Raw genomic sequence first — 14,340 nt, 5'->3', positions numbered from 1 at the left:
CCCGCATCCTGGCCTGTCTCCTCTCCGCCGCGCCCTCCTCCCCGCGTCGTCCGAGTCCTCCGGGCGCGGTTCGCCGAAGGCGAGGCCCAGGCCGCCGCGCTCCTGGCCCGCGTCGGCCGGTTCGAGCGCACGCCGCCGACCGCGACCAGCTGCTCATCACGCTCCTCTCCGCCGCGGGAAATGGCCGGGAGGAGGAGGACGCGTGGGAGGCGGGGCAGCGTCCGATCCGGCCGAGGCTTACGGCGACACGGACACGGAGGCTCTGGCCGCGGTCGCTGCGCTCCCTCCGTTCACTACCTTCCCGTGAGCTTACTTCCACCCTAGCCTCTCCCCTTTCCTCTTTGTTTTTTAACTGATTCCCAACTGCTTGATCAATCCCGCTCCTCTGCTCCTGCTGGATGGCTTTCTCTGTTCAATTGCTTAATTTGGTTGTCTTGTCTTACCTGAACTGCAAGGGAACCAACATACATGGCATGATGGATGGAGATCAGTAGATGTTTTTTGTTCTATTCACATGCTTTCTACTATATAATTTTCCCCCAAAATATGATGGGTAGTGGTGTGCTTGCTTGCATTGATCGCATGGTGGCCAGCACTTCACCACACATCTGACGACGACTGTTTTATCCATGAGGTGGAGGATAAGGTATTCACCTCTAAAATCACACTTCCGTTTTCCTGTTTCCATCTGAAATATGGATTACCAATATACTACTATCACTTGGATTTGCACATGAAAGCAGTATAAATACTTGCACCGAACTGTACGATTTGTTGAGCCAAGTGTCGAGTCTGATATTGTTTGGTGAGATTCTCTTCAGAAAACAAGATTTGTATTGGTGGTAGATCGACAGCAACTGACAGCATCTTCGTCATCCGCGGTGGCAGTGCCATCCGCGCAGAATGCCTTTAGCGGCCGCACCGCCGCCACCGACACCGCCACACAGCTAATGATGTCGGCATGTGGTGAAAAAAGGGCCCAAGTGAAAGGTCGACCAAGCTGTAAAAATTCAGTGAGAGGAATTTTTGTGCTCACAGCTCACACCATGGCGTCCGTTGCCTCTGTTCTTACTTTATTATTTTGTTTTTCCCTTCGTCAATTTTTCACGACGCCTGACAAGAACAAGAATTGCAAAGAAGAAGTGAAAAGAAAACACAGAACAAAGGATGAACGCCGGAGAGCACTACTATATAATTTTCCCCCAAAATATGATGGGCAGTGGTGTGCTTGTTTGCATTGATCGCATGGTGGCCCGCACTTCACCACACATCTGACGGCGACTGTTTTATCCATGAGGTGGAGGATAAGGTATTCACCTCTAAAATCACACTTCAGTTTTCCTGTTTCCATCTGAAATATGGATTACCAATATACTACTCTCACTTGGATTTGCACATGAAAGCAGTATAAATACTTGCACCGAACTATACGATTTGTTGAGCCAAGTGTCGAGTCTGATATGGCATCTTTATACTTTCAGAGAAGCGCATCTCTGAAATTCACAGTTTTGAACCTAAAGAGACACATCTAGAAAATGATTGCACGAGTGGTTCCAGTGTCATGTACGTCAACATGGTAAGCATGTCTTATTTTCTGATTCTAACTTAGTTGTAAAAGTATTCCATGCTACTATTTGTTGACCATAATTGGCTACCAGGTTGGAGATTTGGGATCGGATGCTGCGTGAAGAGCGAGGGACCGAGGTGCTGAACTAACAGCAGGGGGAGGGTGATTCTTCAGGTACCAACATGGCTGTCGACTAGAGAATTTAGTTAACCGTTTGCTTTACTTGAAGCTCCAAATTGTAGTTATTTTATTCGTTCACTAATTTGGTATAATCCTAATCTAGGAGGACTATGATTGTATGATATGAGATCCTGACATTTATCAATAATAAAAGTCTGACACTGAATGGTTCTTTTCGGAAGTACAGTTGTAAGATCTATGATTCTAGCATCGACCTTTAACTGGACAGTACTAATTGGACATATAATTGATTATTTATTCACAACAAGATATTCTGTTTGTTTTAGTTTTTCAATCAGATTCGTCTAGCCCTTTGTTGACTTTCTAATTGTTCCACCCTCTACCTCTGAAACTCAGAAATCAGAGAAAGGTCATTGGCATATCCCTATCTCTGACGAAAATTTGCTAGCGAGGAAGAGGACCAGAATGTTTTTTTCTATTGTTGGGGATATACATAATACATATAGATAAATTTGGACCATTTATAACAGAGATTTCTTGCCAAAATAATTAACTCTGTCCAGCAGTGGGCACTGTCAAGGTAATAACAGGAATTTGCTGAACCTAATTGAAAGAAAGAGGGATGGTAATCCGATTGAGAACATTCTCTAACTAAAATAGACTTACGAACAATCAACAATATCAAATAGTTTCAAATTAACAAATGTTGTTTGATTAAAATACTGATTTAAGAATTTGGTGAATCTATAATTCTCTACATAATCACTTGGTGCATTGTTAGACCACTTGGGGACAATATCATCAATTTCTTGCATACTGCAATAATGCAAGTTTAAAAATCCAGTTTCTTGTGTTTCTTATTATCTCTGTGTTCAGCTAACTGCCAAGAATCATATAAGGATGCATCTAATGAGGTAGATTTTGTTTATGCATTTTTTAAGTGTAGGGATGCTGTATCTGATTAACAAAACATTGTTCAACCTTCTATGAGTCCACCTAGGGAGCTGCACAAATTTGGAACAACTTCCAGAACAGGCATCCAAACATTTTGGTCTGCTACCAGTAAGCTGCCAGAGCAAGATAGCTGGGAGTCTGGGATGTCGAGTCATCGAGCCGTCCAATGCCAAGTTCGTCGGCGGAAGGAGAACATCCGTCAAGCCGTCCATCGCCTGAGGCGGCTACACCAGAGGTATGTCTCCTCTTGAAAGTTAATCGCCTGAGCTGTCCATCGCCTGAGCCATCCATCACCTGAGCCCCTGTTTCAGTTTATTTTTTCCGCCTCGCTGCTCAATAGGCCCGTGGGTTACTACTCCTTTGCTCTTGCTGGCGACCGGCCTCCAGAGTAGCACTTGCTTGAGATCTGATCTAGAACTGAATTGTGCCCTGCTTTACTGTGGTCGTATGCTCTGTGTCCACCGATGAGTTTCAGATACAAATTAGGACCAAAATTGGAGTAGGTTCAGTCGCGCAAATGTTGTATCACTTTGTCATGGGTATTGTGCTGCTGAATTGCTTGTTGGACTGTTCAAACTAAAGTCGTCTAGTCAGTTTGCTACAATGTTCATTTGTTTACTTAGGAAGTTCTGTAGAATTTGGGCCTGATCACTTTCGAATTTGTCTGTGGTTTGAGATTAATCTTTCCGAGATGTTAGAGAGTGGATCCAAGGATGGATCTGCCCATAAGTGTGCAGAGGATCTTCTAATTCCTGCAGCTAATCTTGATTCATGGATATTGTGTTTGCTCCGTGGCGCACTATGTTTCAGTTTATTTTTTCTGAAAAATTGGCGCTACTTCTGATTGCTCACAATTTAAGTTTTGTTGATATACACTGGAGGCATTAAACCAACAACTTTCTCTGTTTTTTATGCGTGCTACTACAAATACAAGCACACAGCTTACAAACACACGGCTTCCGCTGGCTTGGCTAGCTTTGTACGTCCACTTTGCGCTACAAGTCGCCTTTCTACGCTGTCTTACAATCTCGTAGTACAGACCGTGCTCCACCTGAGGTACGCCCGATCTCATGCCAAGCTTGCCAAGCTAACTACGGTTCTGTCGTTTTGAAAAAGGCATGAACTTTCCTTTGTGCCTGCAACCATAGGTTCCATCATCATTACCTTGCGTGTATATGGACAGCTTGCACTCTTTAGGACTGATAGATGTGAAATTATTAGATCTTTGCATCAATTACAGGAACAGCACAATGTAAGATATGCAAGTTTATCGAGAGGAATGCAAAGAAAAAAAGCACATGTATGGTTTATTTGGCATCACCAGCTTTTGTGTTTTCAGTGTACATCTTAGCCTATGTAAACTGCAAGTTGAATAAAGTGTGCTCTCTTTCTCTAGAATACTTTCTTTAATAAATGTAGAACATAAAAGCCTGATCTTAATAAGCGAGACCTCAAGCTGTTCTTTCAAGATAGATTCAGATCAAACCTTTTCAAAGTAAAGATCCCTCGGCCAGAGACTTAAGTTACTCCCGTGAGTACATACTAAGCTTTAGTAGAAAAACTTGTTGATTGACTGGAATCAACGAAATTTCGATGCAACCAACTGCAACAAGTGGCATCATGAACTAGCTATGAGAAATATTTATAGGGTACTACTAGCAACCGCCAAGGAATCCGTCACAAAAACATGTCAGGCAGCTAGGCATGCGAGTGAGATGTGTGTCGGTAACATTGGATGTCTGTCTGTAAATGTAAATCAAGAAAAATGGTTCTTGGTATCTAGAGAAGAAATATATACACACACACACACACACGAGAGAGTAATTCATAGTGGATCTAAAAATACCTATTAATGTTGTACATTTGTTGACTCGACATGCTGCAAGATCTTCTGATTTGTTCTCTAAAGGTGACCTCAGAGTATAGCGTTGCATATTCCTGAGGCAATTGTGATGCTCTGTTTTGTTAGGACTAAGATGCTTGAACATGTAAGCAGTACACTATCGAGCAATAGAGATCTTTCTCATGCTGACTACATGCTGCCATTTGGGCCATACACATTGTTTAGTAACTAATCAAAAAGTGTCAAAGGCTAGTACCAAAGCAAATATGAATCTGCTAACTATACTAATACTGCCACAACTAACCAAGGTTGGAGCATAAGAAAGAAAGGAGGGGTTGCCAATTTGAATGCTAAGGACAAGCTTTCATACAACAGCTGCACGTCCACCAACCGCCATGGTTGGAGACTGCGGGAGGAGGGGTGGGAGGGAACAGGGAGGAAGCAGGAGCCACCCAAGGTCTTGTTCATACGGCGGCGCAGGCGGAAGACATAACGTTGCAGCCACCGGAAGCATTATTCTTTCTACCCTTGTCTTCCGAGAACAAGGGGGGCAAGGGAGGCGGCGGCGGCAGTGGGGAAGAAGACTGGGGAACGGGAAGAAAGATTGAGTCCGTGCGTGTTGTGTGTGTGTGTGTGTGTGTGTGTGTGTGTGTGTCTCTGTGTGTGTGTGAATAAAAGTATTTCAATGGGTCAAGCCCAAAAATTAGTTCAAAATAAATTACAAATGAAATATAATATTTCAAAAAACGTTCGTCACCATAAAAATGAGAATTAACTCCAATTTCTTAAAAAACACCTCCTCAAAATTAAAAAATATTCATGTTTTTCTGTACAACAATAAATAAAATTGATTGAAAGACTATGCCATACACAATTACTGTTTCATCGGAGAGCTGAAATAGGTCATGTCGAACATTGTTAGGATACGTCCAAATTTCATGGTCCAAAAAGAAATACTCAGTGCATCCTTATTTCTGATGTTTGCAAAAATTGGATTTAAAAAGTGTTGCATAATGGCATGTGGAGCAAGTTATATTTAATATTCCGCCTGGTGCAACGCACGGGCATTTGTACTAGTTATTCTTCAAATACCAAACACAAGTTTTGACGCCTCCACGAAGCACGTTGCATATCGCAGGAAAGTAAAAATGGGAAGGAGCACCACCGTCCGCAAGCAAGCCTCCTCTTCAGCCTTGGGCGCTGTCGTCAGGGAGCGCCTCCCCGTTGGCAGCGTCGCCATCGCTTGTGACATCGGCCGTGGTCTGGGGATTGGCGACACCATCAGCCGGAGGTGCAGGGTTGATGGCGAGGAACTTCTTCAATAGGGCCTCCACCTGGTACTTCACGGCTTCGGCAGCAGCTACGCAGCGCTCTTCATCCATAGGCTCGAGTAGGACACCGAGGTTGACATCAGGGTCATGAAGATGAAGGTGGCTGAAGACGCGCGTCAAAGCCGAGGAGGAGAGCGCGCGGGCTTCCCCCTCCACCACGGGGCCGATTCCATTAACGACGTCCTCGAGCGCCTTAACGAGCTGAGGAAGTAGCTGGGCGGGGCCATCATCATCAGTCACAAACGGCTTATCCAAGCCCTTCTCGTAGAGCTCCTGCAGTGCCTCGCGGGACCTTAGCTCAAGGGACTTGAAGGCCAGGTGACCTTCAGCAAGAACCTTCGCCTTGGCCTCCAGCTGGGCCTTCTCCGTCTCCATCTTCTTCTCCAGCTCCTCCAGACGGCGGCGCTCCACGGCCTACGCCCGCGCCAGCTGCTCCAGCTCCGTGTCACGACCGGTCACCACGTCTTCCTGAGCCTTCTGCTTCTCCTCCCGTGCCTCGTGCTGACGAGCTTCGGCAGCATGTTCATTGCGCAGGGTCTCCAGCCCGGCTTCCGCCACCCGGTAGTGCTCCTTGACGTCCTCGGCATCCTTCAACGCCACCTCGCAGGCGGCTGCGGCCAGGTCGACGACCCGCTTACCCTCCTTAGAAGCTGCCACTGCTTGGCCCCACGCCGCCCTCATGGACGTGTCAGACCGCAACCACCCCGAGATCAGCTCCAGGTGCCCTGACGCCAAGCGACGGTCGGCGCCCTGAAGGTCGACCCAAAGCTGGCTCAGCACGGAAAAAGCCTCCTCTAGAGCATTAGGTGAGGCAGAAGGATCACAACCCAACAGCGTGATAGGAACAGGAGGAGGCAGCATCGGCGCCAAGGCCTGTAGGTCGGCGGCACCAGAAGAGGCCGGGGCCTCCTGAGCCTTCGGAGCCTCAGCAAGCAAGCTGGGGGCAGGCGCCTCCGGAGCTGCCGTGGCCATGGAGATCGCCTTCTCCTAAGGTCAGGCCTATGAATATTCCGAGGACGACCCGGATACTGAGGCTCGCGAGCCACCACCGTCCCTCTGCGTCGGAGGAGGCGCGACAGCAGCTGGTTGCGGGGCCTCAGGGGTTGCGGTCACCCCCTTCTTCTTCACCATCGATGTTGGCCTGTCAGTGCAAAGGAAGATATCAAGAAACTACAACAAGGACAGGAATGAAGGATTAGGACAAAGCACTTACTGATCTATGGCAGCATACTCCCTCGGCCTCTTCTGGAGCACCAAGCCTGAAGGTTTTTCCTAGGGCACTGGCACGCGAGCCCCAGGGGCACGCGAGGGCACGACAGCCGAACCCGCAGCAGCGCCTGCTGGCGACGGAGCAGCAACGTCGCCTCAGGGGATCAGCGCTGATCTGCCCTTCTTCGGGACCCCGTCCGGTGGCTTCTTCGGGGGGTGCCCCCGGACCTTGTCGTGACCCCAGCAGAGATCGGCGACTCCATCACTATGTGCTCGCTGGCCTCATTGTCGTCATGGAAGGTGCGGAGGAGATCTGCCACGTGGAGAGGAGAGGTCTCCACAGCTCCCTCCTGGGTCGCCTCCGAGTCAGGCCTCTCCTCCTCGTCGGGCTCGCCGGAGGACACCATCACCGGGGCCGCCACCACCGGGGCCCCGGTAGACACCGACAGCTCGAGCCCGCGCTCGTTGAAGACGGGCATGGTGGCAGCGATCTTCGACCCATCCGGGCGGCGGTACAATGGAAGATGGGTATCGGGCGGATATCCATGATCCTCCACAACGAGGAGGTGGAGAACCTTGTCCAGCTCCTTGTTGGACAAGGCATCCGGGCGCAGGCGGAGGTCACCTCCTCCTTCTTCCATTAGCCTCCACAAGGGGTGCGAGCGCGCCTGGAGCGGGGCCAGGTGCTGCGACAGGAACTCCTTGATGATCATGGCCCCCGCAAGCTTCTCCGCCTTTGGATCATCCGGCTTTAGGTCGGCCGCCATCCTCCCCAACATCTGCTCTGCCCGCGGGTCGGTGAGCTTCTTGCTAGTCCACCCCTTGTGAGGCGCTGCCCCCCCCCCCGTCGGCAGTACCAGCTGAGGGTAGCGGCTCTTGGCGTTCATGAGAACCCATTTGTTTCGGAGCAGGAGCAGGCGGCACGACCGGCGCTGCTTTGGGCGGCTGGAGTAAGAAGACCAGAGGTTGAAGAAGCACTAAGGCCGTTGGATGGACATCGTACGGTCACTGGAGCTAGAACCGTTCATATTGACTAACTTGACAAAGCCCTCCATCCCCGTCAACTTAGTAGGCCCACAAGTTAGCCTCCCACTATGGTGGGTCCCAGCTGGCAGGGGGTGTTCATTTTTTTTGTGCGCAATAAGGAGGCACTTCCTTGCGTGCGAAGATATAGTTGGTGGGTCCGACCTGTCAGCGGAGGGAACATTTTTTTTGCGAAATACAGAGGCCCTTCCGGTGGTTCCCAGATGTCAGGTGGAGGAATCATTATTTTGCGCGTAATACGGAGGCATTTCCTTGTGTGCGTCCATGGACCCAGCTGTCAGCCTCTTCACGTACAGTCCACTTCCGATGGATGTCGTTCGTTGACCACGTTGACCACGCCGCGCTGAGAGCACCAGGACGGTGGATGACGGCGAGGCCTACGAAGGGAACGACACGGAGCCGGGGAAGACACGACAGTGGCTGCCCACGCGGTGGAGAGTACGAGGGTTGACTGGTTCGGCTGCTGTTGCCAGAAAATAACTGGAGGTGTGGGTGAGTAGAGGGATAGACAGGCCAGGGATGCGAGTATATGATGGGGCCGTGAGGCCTGCCCGGCAGCACAGCCGGCCACGGGAGGCTGGAGCAGGCGGTTCCGATGGCGCTGGTTTGGGCGGCTAGGGCAGGAAGATCAGCGACTGAAGAAGCATGATTGCTGTTAGATTGACATCTAACGGTCTGACGCTGGTAGAGTCGATTGTTGACTAAGTTTCTTTTTTGATAAACCTTGTGTACGCATGAACTTAGTAGGCCCACAAGTCAGCCTCCAAATCTGTGGCAGACAACATAGAGCCCATTTGCTATGCTTTAATAATTTGCAGCCCATTTGCTAATTCTTAAGTAATTTGTTACAGCCCATTTTTTGCGCAGGACCACGGTCAAAAAGTTCGACCTTATTTTGCATATTTCAGTGGAGTCCGAACTTTTGTAATCTCGAAATGATAAAAAAAATTAAGAACTTATTGATTTGCCAAAAAAATCGTTTTGTTTTTGTAAGCAAATAAGACGTGCGACAATTGAGTTGGTTTAAGGGAAAACCAGTGGTAAAAAAATCAGCGCTAGGAGGGAAAACAACAACAAAAATAAGGATGTAAATATGAAAAGTGAATTTTATGTATTTTCAATATAATGATACATGTATATGAACTAGTAAAACTATAGGTAGAGATTAGAAAACAGATGTAGGACATGCGTTTCAAGAGGAAAATAGAACTGGGCTATGTGTTTGATTCAGTAAAAAAAGTGCCTGCGGATGTTGTAAGATACTTGCTGGATCTTTGTGCCCCATTGTCGTCATGGGCTGGGCCTGTTAAAAACAAAACCAAGCCTGTGCAGTCTATAGCCCAGTTGAAACTTGCTCGACCTGAAAAAACAATATACGTGCTCAATAGACGAGAGAATTCTGCAAGTACAGACTGATAACTGGGATACAGCAGGGATATAGTTTTTTCATCATGATAATAAGAGCATGCACTTGTTTCAAAAAATTTGGAGAACTAGGAATTCAAACGGTAGGTGCTTATGCTATCCATCAAATAAAAATCAGGTGCCTGAAAATTTGTTTTGAAACAAATGATTCAACTTTATATCCACGTCGACCCTCGGCATGATGGTTGGAAGCAAATGCCAAGTTCCTACCAAAAGATCGTTAACAACAATACCAACTTGCAGATGACAAGGTAGTACAAGTACCAATACCAAACTAACTTATAATCTTTTTAGTCCTGGCCCTAGTGTTCGTCTGGTAGAAAATCTTGCAGAGGACCAGCTCCCGCTCCTTTTCTTGCTCCAGGTCCCTGAGGTGGTACTGGTGCATCACCCAGTTGGTCCTCTGCTGGTCAAAGTTCTTGTTGGTGTGCAGCACCAGAACCTTTTTGCTGCCCGTCTTCCGGTCGTGCTAGTGTTTTGCCACATCGCGTGCATGCTGCACTCCAACTGTATCTTGCGACGCGTCCACGTGCCCCTTTTGAATGCCCTGGAATTGCGCTAGAAGAAATGCTTGCTTAGGCCTCAAGGTGCTCGATCAGCTCCTGATCCGTGGGTTTGAACTTGATGCCAGCCGGCAGCACCGGCCAATCCTTCTTCGACTTGCATGGGTTAATTCCAGTTATATGGTACTCAATGTATGATCAATCAACTGTTTTAAGTGAATGATGAAAGATTTTGACAGATAAGTGGTACTCCAAATCTAAAGTCCAAAATACCCGAACACGCCGCCGAGACTTGTGTCACCTCAATTCAATGTGTGGACATGATGAATAATTTGACCGACGTATACTAGTACTGCTACTGTACTACTTACTAGTCGTATTTAGTGTCACAATTTAACCATAGGTTTAACTAACAAGTACACACTTAAAGCCTAAGTGATATATATATATATATATATATATATATATATATATATATATATATATATATATATATATATATATATATATATACTACACAGCATCTCCATCATCATTATCAGTACATCCTGCGCAGGAGAGTTAGGATGCACTTGATCCCAGAAAGGTATCTATCCTTCAAACCAGAGGAGTGCTTCAAACTAACAACAATACATAATATCCAACAAAAGAGGGTCGTGCTACAGCAGCAGAATACATGGCTTAGTCTACATATCAATATGAATCAAGTTGTGCATATTTGCTGTTGGCATGAACCACGTCACTGCATGCCGGGTTTGCAAAAGCCATCCGTCGCATGGAAGCTTGATGCCTTTCACACACTGAAGATTATCTGGCAACAAGCTGTGCCGACGAATCTCTGGATTTGGTGATTCATCAAACCCATGGTATGATGTGTAAACACAGTCCCCCCTAGAGAATGGAAGTTGCATAGCACGGTAATCATCGCCGATGATATGATCGATGATTGGTTGGATGATCGGATAATTGAGCCCGAGGAACATGGAGTGGTTGCCGAGGCTGTAAACCTGCCTCCAGTTCAATACGACTGGCCCAACGGAGCTGGGATCATTCTCGAACACGAAGCAGCCATAGCCATCAATGTCACAAACGCCCCAAGCATTGTACTGCATGTGGTTTGGTGAAATGGTTTGGTCAATTTGGTACATGTAAATGAGCATCAAATGACCACCGTCAGCTGAACGAGCGATAAACCACCACCCATCGGCTGGTATGATTCCAGGTGCTGGATCATGAAGGCTAGCGCATTTGCGTCTACTGCAACAATTCAAATTGGAGACCAAAAGGACAAAATTAAACAATCATGTTCAGAGTATGTGTGGAATTAAGATTATTATAACAGTGACACATATCATAGACAAAGAATTGCAATGTCGTGGTCATAATCATACCCCAAGTTAAAAAATAAGCCAATGGCTTTCATATTCTTTTTTTAGAAAAGGAGGATTAATGGCTTTCATATTCTAGCAATATATCATGGTTCAAACATCATGTAACAATGATAGGAAAACAGATATGACAGGGCCTACTCATATTCTACCATAGCACTTACTATAGTTATCATATCAACTCTAAGCAATAACATGCGTTGTTATAAAAATCCTGGAAATGAGAGTAACATGTAGCAATCATGAGGTTATACTCATAATATCTATTCTAACAATCATTAGATACCAATTGTTCTTATATCAACTCTAACAATAACATGTGTGGTCATAAAAATCTAGGAAATGAGAGGAACATATAGCAATGATGTGGTTATAGTCATACTATGTATTCTAAATTTGTAACAATGAACAGACAGTCGTATTCTTAAGGTAAAGATGAGATGAGATAGAACAATTACACGACGATAGATTCCACCAGTATAGGCAGCCAATCTATGCGTCGACCGCATAAACGATGCCATCATGCACTATAGCATTAGACAGAAGTGTTGGGTAAAGAGGATCGACGATGAGCCATAACCATGTATGGCGACCGAATTCCAGATAGACTAATCCCATGTTGAACATGGTAATGAGCTTGTAATCCATGTAGTCTTCTGATGATGTGGGCACTTCACAGATTACAAGCTTTAGCAAACAGAGGTCGAGCCAAAACCTCGACGCGTCTCGTGCGTAGTAGGCAGGAGTGTCCGGCGGGCCACGAGGCTCGATGGCGACGGTATCCAAAGATGGAAGGGTGATCTCTCGCTGGGTGTAGATATCCACGAGATGCCACGGACTACTGGATTGGTGGATGAGGACGATCCAGTTGGCCTTCATGCCCCCCCCCCAGTAGTGGCCGCGCATGAAGGATGGGTGGACGGGTAGTGGTAGCATATCGAGGGGCACCACGGCAACCTTCGTAGGCTCGTCAAGTCGGTGTCTGGGCCACCTGCGAGGATCGGGCATCAGCAAGCAGGGTGTCTTGAAAAGAGTTGGCGGGTTGCAGACGAGTAGAGGGTACAAAGACACCGAGCATGCGGCCAGACGGACGATGCTGAGTAGGTCCATACGATTATAGATCTGCTCCAAGAGAACATCGGGGAGGGAATTCCAATCGCGGCTCTGCGTGTTAGTCGGTTCTGCCATTGGGGTTTTCGGTGCCTGCGAGCCAGCGGGGAAGTGGATTCGGGCGGGCGAGCGAAGAAGCTTCTCCTCGCGTGGCCGAGCAGTGAGCAGGGGGATATGGTACGCGCGAGCTACCAAGGAAGATAGCGTGGGCGAGCGAGCAGTGAGCGGGGGGAAATGGTGTGCGGCCGACGATGGGGAAGAGAGGAGGAAGAAGAGTGGAAGATGGGGAAGAAAGTGCATTAAATCTCAATTCTACTACTACTACTAGGATATACCGTCCTTCGGAGTGTAAATAGTTACACCGATGACATGTGGGTCTACCACAAGAGGGCCCATATGTCAGTTAATGGAGGACAGAAGCGTGCTCTACTGGCAAACATGATGGCAGTACCGGGTAAGGCTGATTTAGTAACACCAACATGCTGGTTCAGCTTATTAATTAAGTGTCCCATCTGCTCCAGCATGTATTGTCACTTCAATGCAAAGACTAGTTGAATAGTTCTCTCTGACCGAGATGGGGAATAATGGATCGCGAAGACTTCCTTTCTACATTATCCCTATGCCTCTACGCTCACTTCACTCATGTTGCTCCGTACGTAGTTACTTGTTGAAATCTCTAGAAAGACAAATACTCCGTATTTGGGAACAGAGGGAGTATCACCATATGGAGGGAACAGAGGAAGCTTGAAATATGAACATGTCAATGGGAGGGAGTAAGCCCCATGCATGCATGCATGCAACATGCAACACTCACACGTACACATGGACGCACGCAACACTCACGCACCCATGCGGCACACAGCACACGACGCAACACACACGCTCACGCTCAAGTGCTCAACCTACTCCTTGCGTCCGTGAAAGACTGTACATTTAGAGATTTACACATTGACCAGGAAATAATTAACACCCAAAAGTAGCAGACTTATGTGTGCATGCAACCATTGAGAGAAGAAGATGAAATGAAGGTCATTGCATGCTGTAATTAAGGATAGACATGTAGCCTATACCTAGAGCACAAGTTGGTGCATTAGTCAATCAATATCGATTTAGATTAAAGGTTCAATGCATTGGAAGTGTAGATGTACTACACTCTTTGTTTTTTAGCTGGTTTCTTTGCTCTGCCAACTGACAGGTGGGACCCAGAAATCAGGTGACAATTTAACCAGTCAACAAAGTGCCACGTCGACTATGTGGCCGGTCAGTAGGGTGCAATACGGTGATCTACGATGAGCTAGTGGTTGTATAATCACCGCAAAACTATATATAGTGACCGTAAAGAGCGTATTGTTACATACGTTGACCGCCAGTGTATTTTTCTCATTTCAAATTAAGCCATATTAACCAGAAAGGATGCAGTATGGACTAGTACTAGTACTGCTTTGATGTGTCCCGTCTACCCGCCGAAGGAGGAGAAGCTTGCTTACTACGCCTCTCCCTCGCCCACGTGTGCGGTGGTTCGCAGGACGAGGAGAGGGTTTTGACTACAACGCCCTCTCCCTCGCGGTGGACGTGCAGCAGTTCAATCGGTGTCAGATTGCCAGAAGCATAATGTGTACTGTAGTATCATCATTGTTGGACCTTTCGAAGAGGCGAAGAGCCAAGTGCAAGGTTCACATGAGTATGACCTGTTGAACCTCCCGAAGAGGCAAAGAGCCAAGCACAAGGTTCTATAGGAGTTGTCGTCCTAGTAGGAGCGTACTACTGTTGGGGAACGTAGCATAAATTCAAAATTTTCCTACGTGTCACCAAGATCTATCTATGG

The 14,340-nt window shown here is 47.2% G+C and overlaps 1 long non-coding RNA gene across 13 annotated transcripts; it reads left to right on the top strand.

Annotated features, from left to right (window-relative positions):
• The first annotated feature begins 6 nt into the window (after positions 1-6).
• LOC123060986 (uncharacterized) lies at positions 7-5,233 on the top strand. 13 transcript variants are annotated; one of them, XR_006428415.1, is made up of 5 exons: positions 7-303; positions 456-646; positions 822-1,309; positions 1,482-1,576; positions 1,659-3,343. It is a non-coding gene; the product is annotated as an uncharacterized lncRNA (long non-coding RNA). The 13 variants fall into 13 exon arrangements; XR_006428422.1 differs by adding an exon at positions 4,814-5,233 and having other exon boundaries at positions 7-1,309; positions 1,659-2,897; XR_006428421.1 differs by adding an exon at positions 3,604-4,807 and having other exon boundaries at positions 7-1,309; positions 1,659-2,897.
• Positions 5,234-14,340: the final 9,107 nt, after the last annotated feature.

Source organism: Triticum aestivum, chromosome 3A (genome assembly GCF_018294505.1).
Source record: "Triticum aestivum cultivar Chinese Spring chromosome 3A, IWGSC CS RefSeq v2.1, whole genome shotgun sequence".
Lineage (NCBI taxonomy): Eukaryota > Viridiplantae > Streptophyta > Magnoliopsida > Poales > Poaceae > Triticum > Triticum aestivum.
This window is presented reverse-complemented; position numbering and strand designations above follow the sequence as displayed.